Genomic DNA, 17,211 nt, shown 5'->3' on the forward strand with positions numbered 1-17,211 from the left:
CAGATGGAATCCTAGGGAGTGCAATACAGCAACTGAAGGAGGATCTTGACCAGGCAACCCTTGCTGATGAGGGATCATGGTGCTGCCCAAAAGAGAGGGGAGTGACATCTGATCCTGTTGAGGGGTGGAGATGCAGACTGGAGCGCAGCCCCCTCCCCCTCCTGATAGAGGGAGAAGGAGCCCAAAATGGCCATCAGTGCCTCTCCCACACAGCAGACAGGCTGCCAAGAGCAGGCAACCCCCTCTCCTCTCCGAATTAGGGGTGAAGAAGACGGCCAGCCATATCAGCTGCAAGCATACAGAGGCCGACAGGAGGTTGGAGGAGTAGAGTTGAATGACCCTCCCCAATTCAGGGGAAAATTTGACAGAGACTCAGATCAGTTAGCCCTATTCCTTGATTCAGCTGATATCCACCTAGAATGCTATGGGTACCTCTAATCATCCCCCAGAACCATAGTGAATGCCATCGCAGAGGGTCTAGAGGGAGAAGCAAGAGAATGGCTAGCAGCCCTCCACAAGATGGGAGCCCCCCAACTGCAAGACATAGATGACTTCCTACAACTGCTAGAGGCCAGGTTTGAGGAGGGGGACTAAAGCAGAGGGGCCGCCCCATCAAAAAGCACATCCATGAATTTAGGAGAGTCATAGGAAGGCTACCCCATTTACCAGAGCGACTGCTGGTGCATTTCTTCAGAACAAGCCTGGACAAGCAAATTGCCCAGGTAATTGCTTACTGCGACATCCCAAATCAACTCTCTGAATGGTTCCGGGTAGCAACAAAAGTCGACAGTGGGCTGCGTGCCAATGACATGAGAAAGCAACCGGACACAAAAGAGAGAGGTCAACCTGACCTGAAACCACCCAGCTAGCAGGGGACCACAGCACCACAGCAGGCCCTGAGACCAGCCCTCCCTCGAAGTCCGCTGAAATGCTACAGATGCAGAGGGATGGGCCACATGGCAGCTGCATGCCCAACCCCAGCCCCAAAACCAAGACCAGATCCACCGCCCAGGGCATGACTAGAGTGAGGCCCCAACGGACCACCAATAGGTCCAGGAAAGTTCTCCCGGCTGCAGATGCCCCTTCCCCCCCAGGTGAAAGTGGTGGAACTCCAGGCAATGACAACCAGTTGCCTGAACCATATGACAGCGAGGACAAGGGAGAAAATGACCCGATGGTGAGATGTTGTCACATAACTCCTTGTGTAGGTGTGGCGGTCACCCATGACCCAGTGCATAACAGGGCATGCGCAGCCACGCTGAACCACACAGGAAAAAACAAACTCCATAACATCATAACATCCTGATAGTACTCCATAACATCCTGATAGTTCATAATATAACATCCTGATAGTTCACTCTAGATGTGCCTTACCCAACGATGCCCAGGATTTGACCATATATAGACAGAACTTCCCTGAGCAGTAGATTAGCAATTGTACTTTGACAGGCTGTTTTTAATCACATGCTGATTGCTCCTCCTGCCTTTGTTCTATCTCAATAAAAGGGGCTACCAGACCCCAATCTGGGTCGCTCCATCCCGAGAAAGCTCGTGTCCGTGTATTTTCTCAACATTGGCCTCATGGACGAACCACGGGTACTTCGCATTTGGTGACCCCGACATGATTACCTGTGTCACCTGCCCTTCACTCACCCCCGACTGGGCAAAGTCTTGCATCCAGGGCCGGCCGTCAGCGAATGGAGCACCCTCCCAAATCATGAGTAATGGGCTCGGGCTTCTCGAAGGCTCAGACTGCGCACCTGCAGGAGCTTCGGGATATCATCAAATTCTCCATTGCAATCTCTCAAGTGGCAGATCACCTGCTTCCCATACCCCCGGAAAAGCCGCCTGTCAGCTACACGCACATCTGCGAGACGGCGCGCTTCAGCATGGGAGTCTTTGTGCTCTGCGCCGGCACCTGCATCCCTCTGCACGACCACCCGAGCATACAGGGGCTGCTGAAGGTCCTCTACGGCACCCTCCGCATCGCCTGCTTCGATGAGCAGCCCGAGGAGCCCCAGGACGTTCCCGACGCCGCCGCTTCCGCCGATGCCTCCGAGGCCGCCTCCTGCCTCGGCCGCCCTCGATGCTTGCACACCTTGCTCTGCTCACACCATCTCTACACGGCCTCCGCGCTGCCCTGCCTGCTCTCCCCGCAGCGGGACAACTTGCACCAGATCGCGGCCGAGGGTGCCGGGCCCACCGCCTTCCTCGACATCCTGGCGCCGCCCTATGACCCGGTCCGCGGACGCGACTGCCACTACTACCGGCTGGCCAACGGGCAGAGCCTCCCGCCCGCAACTGGCCCTCCGTGCGCTCTCTAGCTGCTGGAGACCCCGCAGGCACCCGACTTCTGGTGTGGTGGGGAGCCTTACCCAGGCCCCCGAGTCTACCCCTGAGCCAGGACAGAAGACGGACGGCCTCCTTGGCTTACCTCGACGGCGGGCCTGCCGAGGGGGACGATGCCCACCTGGACTTTCTGCTGGGTTTCAACGCCGGGTCTTGCCTGGACTTTCAAGGCCCCCTCCTCCTTCGGGGGTGTAAAACAGCATTTCTGAGATCATGGATTGACTCCCCCCTTTTTTATTCTTTTTTCTTGCACTCCACAGTTTGTTTTCCATCTTTGGATTTGTGATTGGAACAGAAATGAAATAATTGGGTCTGTCTTGGTTTTTCTTTTTCTTCGTTATTGTGCTGTCTTCTTCACTCCCCTTTCCTGCTATTCTTTCTCTTCTTTTTAACAGATGGTTTAGATTTGCTCGAGGTGCTAGGTTCAAGTTCAATATCTGCTTCAGCAAATGGCATTTCCGCCATCAAGTTATTCTCCATTGTTTTTAAACTCCCGGTCGAATTAATTTGCAGCAACAAAAAGCACTGTTAGCAGCCCTGTCAGATGAAGATAGGATATCGTTAAATCCTCCAGTGCAATCTCTCAAGCGGCAGGTCGTCCGCTTCCCATTCCCCCGAAAAAACATTTCCTCTCTCTATTCACTTACATCTATAAGAATTGTCCCATTTACCCTGAGAAGGGCTCTCTTAAAGTCTCCTTATGGATCAAATTGGGTATTTATTTCCATGAGGAACCTCGAGCCCAACCGGAAGTTCTCACTACTTGGAGACTTCTTGTAAAATGCCTTCTAATTCATGAGGAAGATATGCAGGGGGCTGCTCTTAAGCCCTCGGAAACAACTCCCCCGCACTACGAGGAGATCGCCCCTCCTGCTGGCCAGGCGATGGCCCTCTCCGAGACCCCACCAACTCCCCCAGCCCCTCCGGAAGAGAAGACATCCCCTCTCCCTTCCGCCCCTTCCCCTGCCCCATAAATGTGGCGCAGCACTCTCCAGGACGCCCTGCGCGATGCTTATAATCAAGGGGACATCCCTTTAGACATCCTGGGGCATTCAGCCAGCCCCACACAAAAGGCTGATGCTGCTATGTCTGTTTCTTATTTCAATCTCTTGGCAAGTGAATCTATTGATGCTCCAATGCCTGGCTCTTCTTATTTTCTTCCGGTGATCCCGGCTATCTCTCTTCCATTACCCCCTACGATGCCTCTCTTAGTCTTTCCTCATCATGATTTCATGTCTCAAGGAGTTCTTGCTACTCCCTTTCTTACTGACTCTTCTGATTTCTCTTCTGTTGCTTTGATGACATTTTCATGCCTGAGCACCTGAATTTTTTTCACAGATGTTTCACAGAGCAATTGATTTATAGGATCCGAATTGGAACGGAATTTGGTGATGTCGAAGCTGGGCGCGTGTGGCATGTGGATCATTGGAGTGGAGAAAAATGGTAGCGTGTGTGTGTGTGTGTATGTGTTTGAGGGAGCGAGGGCTCCGGTAAGGGACCTGCACATATTTAGGAAAGTAGGTAAATTATGGGGACAGGTTGGGCAATAGAGAGTAAAGAGAAAGTGATGAAAGAGTGGGAGAGAGGAAGAAAGAAAAAGAGTGAAAGAGACAGAAAGAGACAAAGAGGAAGAGGAAAAAGATATCCCACGGCCCTTACAATACCCCAGTGTTTGTTATGAAACAAAAACAGATTGGCTCTTTTGAAAACTGTTCCCCTGCAATGGCACACTCCTTATTCCCCTCTCTCGCTTCCTCAGGCCATTACTATTCTTGCTGACGGAAGCAAAACCTATGGAGCTTGTGCCTGGCAGCAGAATGGTCGGTGGTGTACAAAAATTACACCCCCCCCCCCCGCAGACTTCCGCTCAGCGTGCGAAGCTTGCTGCCTCTATTTTGGCTTTTTTTACTTTTCCAAATAAACCCTTCAATTTGATTTTGGATAGCCTCCATGTAACTCAAATTGTGAAATCAATCTATGAGGCCTATCTTTCTCCCTCATTGGAACCACAATTACTCTCGCTCTTTTTATCTTTGCAAAAGTTAATTTCTGCCCGCACTCATTTTTTCCATGTTTCCCACATCCGAAGTCATCAACCTTTCCCTGGGCCTCTCCAGGAAGGCAATGATGTAGCTGACGCCGCAGCAGGGGCTGCTGCCAACTCTTCTTCTCTTTTAACCTTGACAGCTCCCACTCCTTGGGAGACTCATTCCTATTTTCATCAAAACAAGAAAGCGCTCATAAAACAATTTGGCATTACTGCAAATGAGGCCTCTGCCATTGTTCAACAGTGCCCTACCTGTAGCCAGCAGGCAAACTCTCTCCCTATGGGGGTAAACCCCAGGGGGACAGAGTGTTGCCAAATTTGGCAAATGGATGTTACCCAATATCCTCCATTTGCCCCTTGGAAATATTTACATGTTTCCATTGATACGTATTCAGGCTACATTATGACATCCCCCCAAAGGGGTGAAGCCACCAAACATGTTATTAATCATTGTATTCGGACCTTTGCATCGCTGGGACGCCCAAAAGAATTAAAACAGACAATGGCCCCGCTTACACAAGTGCAGCCTTTGCTGCCTTTTGTAACCAATGGGGCACTGTGCATAAATTTGGCATTCCTTATAACAGCCAGGGTCAGGCGTTGGCTGAGTGTGCCAACCAGACATTAAAACATGCCCTGGACAGATATATTGGCAATAGGGGAAAATGCCCCCTGGCCTCCCAGCAGTGCAACACACGCTTAACCTTTGCCTTTATACCCTGAATTTTTAAAATCTTACTGGCAGCCCACCATCCTCAGCAGCGACTCATCATTTTGCAGCTCCACCTACTGCAGACACCTCCCGTCCACCTGTCTACTATCGCTGCTTGCCTGACTTGACGTGGCGAGGACTTGCTGACCTGATTACCTGGGGAAGGGGCTACGCTGCAATCCAACTAAAAGACAAAGTTCTTTGGATTCCAGGATGGCACGTAAGACCATATTTGCCAAACCACCTATACAACCACCTACACAAACACAGAAGCATCCTGACCATGACCAACCAACAGGAACCACAGCTTGAGGCTGTCTCTGTCTCTGACCTGGAAAACAGAGCAGAGCACCCTTTACCCTACACTTCCCCGACCGACTGCTCTGTCTTTCGCCGCAGGTCCCCCTACTATGTGTTTGGTTGAATGCTACCTGTTGTCAATATTTAAACCAGTCCGGAGAAATTGAAACAAGTGTGGAAAAATTACATGATACCGTTCAAGCAGTTGGACAAACATATAAGGCCTCGGACTCCTGGTGGGATGGGATGCCCTCTTGGTTACCAAATTTTAGCTGGTTGGGAAATGTTTCCAAGACCGTTATAACCCTTGTTGCCTTGCTGATACTGTTGTGCTGCTGTATTCAATGTGTACCCTCTTTATTAACTATGTGTAAGAATATACTCTCTAGCTTGGCTCCACAGAAGAATATTCACATTGTCAACCACATGGAGTTACATGAACAGTCAACCCCTTCATGGGGAAAGATCCCTTCCGCATGCCCAGCGACGAAGAAGGAGATGCTGCCTTTTAAAAAACAAAAACAGTGGAGACGTTGGAATCCATTCCATGTGTGTGTGTGCAGGGCAGTTTCTGCTGTCTGAAACACACATACACAGGGATGCAAAAACATCGCACCAGAAACATCTTTCCGGCCTAAACGGCCAGGACTCACGATGCAGCCTCATGTAACATGGACTATGTGAGCCAGCTACTCCCACACATGCACTTTCTCCCCCTATGCTGTGCTGTAACTTTCTATTCCCCCTTTGCCCACCCTTTGCCATGATGTGATTTTCTATTGGTTTATTTGTAGAATGCTGTGATTATCCCTGTCATCCAAAGTATAATCCAGTCCACTGTGGAGGGCATGGTACAGAAAAAGAGTATCAACATGGCTTTAACAGGCCTTGATGCGCAGCAACAAAAAGCACTGTTAGCAGCCCTGTCAGATGAAGAGGCAGACGAAGAGGAAAAGTCTTTTTGACAAAAAAGAAAAAAGTAGGAGATGTTGTCACATAACTCCTTGTGTAGGTGTGGCGGTCGCCCATGACCCAGTGCATAACAGAGCATGCACAGCCACGCTGAACCACACAGGAAAAAACAAACTCCATAACATCATAACATCCTGATAGTACTCCATAACATCCTGATAGTTCATAATATAACATCCTGATAGTTCACTCTAGATGTGCCTTACCCAACGATGCCCAGGATTTGACCATATATAGACAGAACTTCCCTGAGCAGTAGATTAGCAATTGTACTTTGACAGGCTGTTTTTAATCACATGCTGCTTGCTCCTCCTGCCTTTGTTCTATCTCAATAAAAGGGGCTACCAGACCCCAATCTGGGTCGCTCCATCCCAAGAAAGCTCGTGTCCGTGTCTTTTCTCAACATTGGCCTCATGGACGAACCACGGGTACTTCGCAGTGAGAGAACCAATTCACCCTTTCCTTTTTCCAATATGCCTCACAGCCCCAAAAACAAGAAACCAGGGGGATTTTCAAGCCCTAGTAGACTCAGGCTGCACAAGGTGCTTGATTAACCTAACCACAGTCCTGAAACTGGGGATCAGAGCAAAAAGACTGGCCCACCTGATCCGGTTCGAACAGGTTGATGGGTCCATAATGGGAGGGGTCTATGCCACCCACCTTACTGAACCAGTGGGACTAGAGCTAGCGGATCACTGGGAAGTAATTCGATTCATAATAGACCCCAAAATGACAGACACAGTCATACTGGAACTTTCCCGGCTAGACAAGTGGGGATCGACCATCAGGTGGCAAGGGGGTACCCACAGACTTAGAATATCAAGGGGCCCCCAACCCTGCCCTCACCAGCAAGCAGAAACATCACCCAATGCTGGAAGCCCCCCAAAGAGCCCACAAGAACAACTGGCAACCACATCCGACAAAACCCCAGAGGCCGAACTGATTCCAATGGAATATTAGGACCTCACAGAAGTATTCAGTGAGGCCAAGTGCAATGTTCTGCCTCCCCACCAGGAGGCAGATGGTGCCATCGAAATCATCCCCAGGGCAAAACTATACAAGCCCAAACTGTACACCATGACACCCCGGGAAATGCAAGAGATGCGCAAATACATAGACAAAAACCTAGCAAGGGGGTTAATTGAGCCAGCCAAGCCACGGATCACAGCCCCAGTCCTCTTCAAAGAAAAAAAGATGGAACTATGAGGTTGTGTGTGGACTTTCAAGGGATAAATGGTGTGTGCGTACACAACCTATCTCTTTCCCCCTCATGAAGGACATGCTATCTCATCTGGCCAAGGGAAAAGTGTTCACCAAACTATACCTCAGAGAAGCATACTACCGAGTACGTATCAGAGAGGGAGATGAGTGGAAAACAGCATTCAACTGCCCCCTAGGGAGCTTTCAATTCAAAGTGATGCCTTTCGGACTGCAGGGGGGCCCAGCGGTATTCATGCAGTTAATAAATGAGGTGTTGCATGAGCACCTCTACCAGGGGGTCCTTGTCTATCTAGATGACATCCTTATCTACACTGAGACCATGGATGACCACCTACCCCTGGTATGCCAAGTACTGGAAAAACGTCTGACAGCCAACTTGTATGTCAAGGTATCAAAATGTGAATTCCACCGTGCATGGTTAGACTACCTGGGTTACTGAGTGTCAAATGAGGGGATAGAGATGGACCAAGCAAAGTACAAGCCATCTTAGTCTGGCAACCCCCTTGCACCCGCAGACAACTACAAAGTTTCCTAGGTTTCGGAAACTTCTACAGGCAATTCATCCCCTCCTTTGTGAAAATTGCCAAACCCCTAACAGACCTCCTGAAGACAGGGAGCCCAGGAATGAAACCCCATCCAGGACAACCCCTACAGTGGAACCTAACCTGCCAAAAGGCATTTGAAACACAAAAGAAATGTTTGCAAAAAAGACGGTGCTGAAGCATTCTGACCCCGAGCAACCTTTCATGATCCAGGCAAATGCCAGTGAGATGGCAGTGGGAGCGGTGCTACTCCAAAGAAACAACCTAGGAAACTTATAACCTTGCGCCTACACCTCCCACAAGCTCACAGACACAGAGAGATGATGGGCCGCATGGGAAAAGGAGGCTTTTGCAAAAATCTGGAGGCGCTTAGGACCCCATGGAAACTATTACCTAAACAAGTCCGATGGGCTCAATACTTCAACCGTTTTGATTTTGTTTTGAAGCACATTCCAGGGGGGAGGAACCTTCTAGCTGACCCCCTCTCCCACATGCCTCAGTACAAATGCAAACAGGAACATGTAGTGGACACCATCATTCCCTGTACCCAAACCGCATCCCAAGTGACCACCAGGCAGCAACACCGTGACGGGCAAGACCAAGTTGCAAGCAACCTAACCACGAGGCTCAAAACTGAACTGCTAGCAGAACCCTGGTTCCAAAACAACCAACACATCTTGACAAAAAGAGATGACCTTGCATGGAAGGAAACGAAACTCTACGTCCCAGAATCCCTACGTACCCTAATTCTCCAGAGGAGTCATGATGCCAAACCGGCAAGTCACTTTGGGTTTCTAAAGACTTTACACTTAGCCTGGAGGCAATTCTGGTGGCCTGGCATGAAGAAAGATGAGGATAGTTATGAGAAAAGTTGTACTATCTGCGCCACAATGAAGAGATGACCAGGAAAAAACCCTGGACTACCACAAACCATAGCAGAGCCAATGAGGCTATGGGAGGAGATTGCAATGCACTTTATAGTAGAGTTGCCAAAAAGTGGGGGAAACACAGTGATATGGACTATAATAGACCTGTTCTCCAAACAGGCACACTTCATACCCTGTAGCAGATTAAGTTCAGCTCAGAACCTGGCTAAACTGTTCGTGAAGCATATCTACCAACTGCATGGAGTACCTCGAAGAATTATCTCAGACAGAGTGGTCCACTTCATGGCTAAGTTCTGGAGGGAGTTCCTGCGGTCCATTGGATCATCTTAATTTAATTTAATTTAATTTATTAGATTTATAGGCCACCCAATCCCAGAGGACTCCGGGCAGCTTACACAGAACAAGAAAAGAAAAGCAAACAAAATAAAATAAAAATAAAGATTAAAGTTCTCCAACACGCATACATTCAAATTGGGGCTGGAGCCTACATAATAAGGTCAACAGCCCCAGGCCTGCCGGAACAGCCAGGTTTTAACAGCTTTTCTGAAGGCCATGAGGGTGGGTGAGGTCCGGACCTCTGGGGGTAGCTGATTCCACAGGGTCAGAGCGGCCACAGAGAAGACCCTCCTCGGAGGCCCCGCCAGCCGACACTGTCTGGCTGACAGCGTCCTAAGGAGGCCTACCCTGTAGGAACTTATCGGCCGTTGGAAAGTATGCGGCAGTAGGCGGTCTCACAAATACGCTGGTCCTGAGCCATGTAGGGCTTTAAAGGTAATGACGAACACCTTGAATTGTGTCCGGAGACCAATTGACAGCCAGTGCAGCTCACGGAGGATAGGTGTAATATGGGTGTATCTCGGTACACCTAATATCGCTCACGCGGCTACATTCTGGACTAGCTGTAGTCTCCGAACGCTTTTCAGGGGTAGCCCCATGTACAGCGCATTGCAATAATCCAGCCTTGAGGTGACAAGGGCGTGAGTGGCTGTTTGAAGTGCACCCTGATCCAAGTAGGGCTAGAATTGATGCACCAGGCGAACCTGGGCAAAGGCCCCCCTGGTCACAGCCGACAAGTGGTGTTCCAGTGTCAGCTGTGGATCCAGGAGGACCCCCAAATTGCAGGCCCTCTCTAAGGGGTGTAAGTTTTCACCCCCCAGGATCAAGGATGGACCCAGGAAAAAACCCCTTTGCCAGTGACTTCCGGATTAGCCATAAGGCTATTGAAGCTGCAGACAGCCCTAAAGAAAGAGAAAGTGTTTCCAGCTGGTAAGAACATTTTATTGTTTAAAGAAAAGAAAAACGGACTGCCTAAAAATTCAAACTAATTTAAATTAAAGAATAGAAGAACCTAGCAGTGATTTTGACCTTTTTAATGGTTTTGGACAGTGGTTATCTTACTTTTTAAATGTTATTCACATGGATACTGGATAGATTACTCCAACATCTCTTCTGATTTTCTACAAGCGGGCTGTAAACCAATTCACTATAATTTGGCTGTTTACATCTTGACACTTTTATTGCTTGGTTGTTTTGGTTTAAGATCTGATAAGATTGTACAGCTTTCAGTCTGCTTTTACTTGCAAATGCTTCAGAACTCTTAAGAAAGAATACTAACTGCGTATATAACATGGCGTCTATTCAAGCGTCTCTTCAAGTGATTTTTTCAGCCCTAAAGACGCTGTCTGATACAGAAGACAGAATTCAGAGAAAACTGGATTATTTGGTGTTTTTGGAACAAAGTATGAGGAAAAAACTGAGGATGTTTTTCAAATACAAAATAAGAATGACAGAGAATCTGAGCTTGTTGATATTTGTGACAATTAGTTTACTTCTGAGGGAGGAAAGAATGGAATGTTTGAAGAGGAGTTAAATGAAGAGAAAATCTACTTCAAAAGACAGGGCGCAGGAGGAGAAGAAAACATCAAAGAATTTATAGTTTATGAAATACTATTTGCAAAACATTTGATACCACTGCTGAGAATTAAAGATAAGCTGATAAAGGAAATAAAAAGAGAGTGTCAACATCATATGAGAGGCACTACAGACAAGAAGGTGCAAAGATTTCTTCGTATGGACTTGTTTATAAAGATGTTTGGAGAATTGGACCCACAAATGGCAGCAGATATAAGATTGTTCTGTTATTGGAGAGATACAGGTTGATAGATGGAAGAGTATAATTCAAAATTAGCTAAACTTAGTTAAATTCATTTCATCAATAGGTATAGTTAAATAAAAATTGATAATGATAGTAATGTATACAATGTTGAGTTGATATGATAAGTAATAATTGGATATGAGAAGGGAAGGTTAGAAATATCTTTGGACTATATATAAAGATTATTAATAACAATAATAATTATTATAAAAAAATAAAATAAAACTATATACAGTTAAATCTTAACTAATAGGGGGGAAATGCTATGATATAGGATATAATTAAATAAAGAAAGGAGAATGATAATAAATTATATACATGGAGGATTAGAAATCTTTGGTATTAAATATTATGGATGTTTAGCTAAAACAGAATATGAGGACTTAATGTTAATGGAGGATTTTATAAATAAGTAAATGAAATGCCAGTATGTGGTTATGGATTGAATCTTGGTATATTTAAGGATGAAGGATGTTTAAATAACTGTAGTCAACTAAAAGTGGAGGTATGATGATGTTAATATAGTAAATATTTGAGTTAAGACATTCGAATTAATATGAATTAATGGAAGAGATGCACAAAAGATTTTTGTAACCAGCTGATATACTTTTTTATAACATATGTTTGTTGTGTTTTTTTGTGTGTTTTTTATTGTTGTGTGTATCAAATATATAAGTATATATACAATAGAGAGATACAAAGTGTGTCTGTGGGGGAAAATATAGTTAGGATAGATTAGCAAAGGTAAAGGAATAAGAAATGATACTAAATTATATCTGGGTTGGCAGAAGTACCATCCCAAGGAAACATAAACTGAGATTTAAAATAGACACACAAACAATAATAGAAAAAGAAAAGGAGAGAGGAGGAGAGAATGAAAGGAAGATGGGGGAAAGAAGAAAGAGGTAAGGAGAGGAGGATGGAAAGGAAAGAAAGAGGAGGAGAAAGGGTAGAAAGGGGAAGAGGAAGAGCAGGAGTAGGAGAAAGGTATGGGAAGAAGGAAGGGGAAGGAGAGGAGGAAGGAGGAAAGTAGAGAAGGGAGGGTGGGAGAAAGGAAAGGGAAAGGAAGATGGAAGGGAAAGAAAAGGAAGGAGAGAGGGTAGGAAGGAAAAGAGGAAGAGTAGGAGCAAAGGAGAGGTAAGGGAAGAAGGAAGGGGAAGGAGAGGAGGAAGGAAGAAAGTAGAGAAGGGAGAGAGGGTGAAAAGAAAGAGGTAAGGAGAGGAGGATGGAAAGGAGAGAAAGAGGAGGAGAGAGGGTAGGAAGGGGAAGAGGAAGAGCAGGAGTAGGAGAAAGGTATAGGAAGAAGGAAGGGAAAGGAGAGGAGGAAGGAAGAAAGTAGAGAAGGGAAGGAGGGAGAAAAGAAAGGGAAAATAAGGTGGTGTTATAACAGGAGGAAGGGATGGTAAACAAAGCAACCCAAACTGTATATTATAACCTATTAAATGAAATAATAAATGTATAAGAATGATAAATGTTAAAACATTTGTAACCAAATGACATGCTGTATGTGATGATGGGTTTGTGTGTGTGTGTGTGGTTTTTTTTCTGTTTTGTTTTGTTTTTTGTTTTTTTTCTATTGTTGTGGGTATGTGTTGTCTATGTAACAAAAATAAAAATTAAAAAAAAAGAACAAGCCCACTTGAACCCCTAGGTCTAACTTCAAGAGAAGGGACTCACACCCCACAATCTCCGGGGCAGGGATGCTGCAAGGAACTAATGACTCCCGGACAACCATTGCTACTCCCCCACCCCTTCTCTGATGTCGTGGTTGGTGAAGCACTCGAAACCCATCTGGGCACATTTCTGAGAGGGGGACTCCTCCCTCTTGGCCCAGGCAGGTTTCAGTTATACATGCCAGGTCTGCCCCCTCGTCTAATATCAAGTCCCGGATGAGGGAAGCCTTATTCACAACAGACCTGGCATTTAGCAACAGCAACCTGAGACACAGCAGGGCCAGCTACGATGACCAAAACAGAGCAAAGCAGATGGAACGGTGGCTGGAGACAGATGGAACAGCAACAGATGGGACAGGGATGAACCGGTGGTCCCTCCAACACGACAAAGCCAGGTCGGTGCCCCAAACGATAGTCGCGATGATTAGAGCCGGTAAGATGGCGACCGGAGCTGGTGGGATAGTTGCAGGATCGGTAGCGTTTTCTGAGAACAGCTCTTCCAGAAGCAATATTGTCCTCCATGAGCTGCCTCACTGAATCCCCTCTATTTTGTTCTTGCATTCTAACCCTTCTAGTTCAGTCCTCAACTCTCGGCTCCATACCTTTTTAGGCGTTTTTTCCCCGAAACTGGAGCAATAAAACTCAGGCAGTCATGTTCCTTGCGCATGTCTGGTTCCTGCATCTCAGGGTCTTAGTTCAGCTTTTCATCCAAGCACCAATGGGGCAGCAGAGAGACTGAACACCATGGTGGAGCAGTACCTGAGGTGCTACGTGAACTATCAGTAATCCAATTAGGCAAACCTTTTATCTTTTGCTGAAGTGACGTACAATAATGCTGTTCACAGTAGGACAGCACGCAATGCCATTCAAAATAGTGAGCAGTATGGACTTTGTCCCAATGCCTGAGTATCCAAGGGATCCCCCCCTCCTCATTTAGCTTGGCTGATTGGATGTCGATGCTGAAAGCATCCTAGGAAAATGTCAAAAAGGCACTGGCTAAAGCGGTACAAACCTATAAGAAACAGGCAGATAAACACCGGGTTCTGCAACGGCCATTCTAGGTGGGAGAGAAGGTTTACCTCTCCACAAAATATTTGAGATTAAAACTGCCTAGCAAGAAACTGGGGCCGAACTTTAGGGGACCATTCCCCATAATAAAGATCATCAACCCAGTCACAGTGCAATTGAAACTACCCCGATTGTTGGGGAAGATACACCCGGCATTTTATAGTAGCCTCTTAAAATCTGTGATTGAATCCACTCTGAGACCACTACCCCTGGAGCCCCAGGGCCCTATGGTCATACCTATTATAAAGTTCAGCGTATCCTTGATTCAAGGTGGCACAGGAGACAACTCCAATACTAAATCAAGTGGAAGGGCTACCCCTTATCAGAGGCATCTTGGGTGAAAAGTAGAAATATCCAGGCAGATCGTCTTATAGCAAAATTCCATGCAGAAAATCCAAGCAAGCCTGGGGGAGGGACACATCCCTAAGTTATACACCTGTACTCAAATTGCTTTGTTTTACACATGTCGCTTTCAGGAAGTGAGGAGAGCCGGATGTCAACATCTAAAATGTTTCCATGACTACTATCAACTTGAGAAGGGGGGGAAATGCCATGCATACTTTTGACCAGAGTAAAAAGTCTCATATTTCTTATCTGGGATGTGAACGTGCATGTCCAGAACCCTGCCGTAACATCCTGTTGGAGAATGTAATTGATGACTTCAGGCAGAGGGCAGGGGACACAGGGGTAAAGTTCAGATGCCATTAAGTGGTATTTAGTTTTGGCTCCACAGAAGTCCGTGCCAAGATGTTAGTCTTAATAAATGAATGCGTTTTTTTTTTTAACTTTGTCTCGAGGCTCGTAAATTAATTAGGTCAACTCTTGGAAATTTCACATTAGGTACTTTTATCTCTCTGTTATTCTTTCCATAGTACCCCTAATGTTTTGAAACATCAACACCATTTCTATTGAAATTTTACTCCTTTCCCCCGGATGGAGCATCTTGTCTTAATTTAATAAGTCCCGCTCTTACTCAAGTTCAAAAGCAATATATTCCATTCCAATGTTACTCCTCAGAAAATTCAGTTACCATAGTCCTTTACATCTCAGCATTATTAATCAATTCAATTTAAATAGTTCCCCAAGTCAAAAGTCACTTTGCTTTACTTAAAAGCCTTCCTTATTCTCTTAATAAAGTCTCCAGTAATCATAAAGTAACTAGTTATAGAACGGTAAATTTCACCACAATCTTCCAGATGAATGTTATTTCTCTCATCAAAAAGTTTTTCTAAACTTGTAGAGGTCTGGTATATTCCATTCACTAGTAGAAATCTCTGCTTAGGTTTCAGTGTTATTTCAAGTCTTATATATTTTAATAAATTCAAATTTAATTCAATTCAATTCAATTCAGTTTATGCAGGCATAGTCAACTCTTCAAGTAAATTCAAGTAGATAGTCCAGCATTTTAATGCCAATTTCCAATTTTCTATGTTTTAAAAGGTCCTTAGCTTTTCTCCCCTTAGTTCCTCTTTCGGGTCTAGGATTTTCCTCTCTATGGTAGTTCACCACTTTAAAACATAGTTCTAAGAGTCTCTTTTCCTGGATTTTCCTCTTTCTTTTTTTCTTTAAAGTTTGGGTCTAAATAAAAAGGAATCTTCTCACCCAGGTCAAATCACTGTTCATCTTCACCACTCCTGCACATTTCTTTGTTGCCTTGGCTATCCCAGCTTCATGGTAGCCATGTTGTCTGCCTTTTCTCCTTGTTGAGGGAGAGGAAAGAAGCCCTGAATCCAGCAGGAGAGTTGCTGCTCTCCCCAAACTACAGGGCACCCTTCTTTTCTTCACCACCCCTACGGGGTGGCTTTAGCTCTTTTCAGAGTCCTCCAATAGGAAGAATTCAGTTTGGGAGCACGGTCCCATTTGATACCGCTGTAATGTCAGCTGGAAGTCTGTTCTGCTAATCTTTAAATATTAAGTAGACAATGAGAACCAGAGCTCATTCAGCTCACCAAATGCAAATTATTATTACTTGTTTACTTCTTTACATTACTCAAGGAATAATATAGTATAAAACAAACAAAATAATCATATTTTTGACTAGTTGCTTTGGAGTTAAATAAAGAACCTAGAAATATATTTGTAAGATATTACATGTGTCATTATCAATTGTATTATACAGTTTGATAGTAATCCTAGTTGTAAAAATATGCTTAACCTGTTTTTATTCTATTTGATGTGGCAACAACTTTTGCAAAACTTTTCCCCCTATAATCTACTTGTTTCAATCATTGATTTTATAGCTTACTTTTCCCCCTCCAATACTTGTTGCTCAGTTCTGCAGCTCCTGAATATTGCTACATCAACAAAAATACTCTTTACAATTATTCTTGTGTCTTGTATCCAAAATGATGATCATTAATATGTGAAAATCCCATTGTTCATCATTTTCAACAACAGTCTCAATTTTGTGAACATATGACTTTCATGCAATCAGAAACTATATTTTTTGCACTGATGACAATGAATTGTAGTTACTACTCTGTCTTGAAGTTGTTATAACCAGTCAGCCATGCTAATTATGTGGTCCAGAATTATATCTGTTCAATGCATGGTGAATCTTTACTTTCATCATGTTTGTTTGTAATGCTTGTTCTTAAAATGAATATACTGTATGTATCAGAAAAAAACAATTTAAATAAATTGCTCACATCACATCTGCCTCCTATACTTTCAGGGTATGTTAGGTGCATTTTGATTGTTTTAAAAAAACAGGAAAAAAGAAAAAGATGTTATCACTTTTAATGTGGTGAGGTTGCCAGACTATCAAGCCATCATTTCTCCTGTCTTAAAAGTCCAGTTAAGATATGTAAAAGCATAATGTGTTATCAGTTTTTAACTAGATATTTTCTCCATTACCTTTACTTATGACTGAAGACAGAAGCATACTTTTTAAGGTGCACAATGCATAATTTCCAGAATGCAGGAATGGAATTAATGGTAAGGACATTTCCACACCACACAACTTGCACACTATGTAACTTGCACATTATAGTATTTATTTATTTATTTATTTATTTATTTATTTATTTATTTATTTATTTATTTATTTATTTATTTATTTATTTATTTATTTAGTCAAGTATATATAGAAGATAACAGATAAAAATATAAACATGATTTTGAATACATGAAAAGAATACAAATAAAAAGGGACATTAGGACAGGGACAGTAGGCACATTGGTGCACTTATGCATGCCCCTTACAGAACACTTTGGAATGGGGTGAGGTCAACAGTAACCAGTCTAAGGTTAAAGTTTTGGGGGTTAGGGGAAGAAACCACAGAG

At 44.7% G+C, this 17,211-nt stretch overlaps 1 pseudogene; it reads left to right on the top strand.

Annotated features, from left to right (window-relative positions):
- The first annotated feature begins 1,724 nt into the window (after window positions 1-1,724).
- LOC116521174 lies at window positions 1,725-2,399 on the top strand (annotated as a pseudogene).
- Window positions 2,400-17,211: the final 14,812 nt, after the last annotated feature.

This window comes from Thamnophis elegans, chromosome Z (assembly GCF_009769535.1).
Source record: "Thamnophis elegans isolate rThaEle1 chromosome Z, rThaEle1.pri, whole genome shotgun sequence".
Classification (NCBI taxonomy): Eukaryota; Metazoa; Chordata; class Lepidosauria; order Squamata; family Colubridae; genus Thamnophis; species Thamnophis elegans.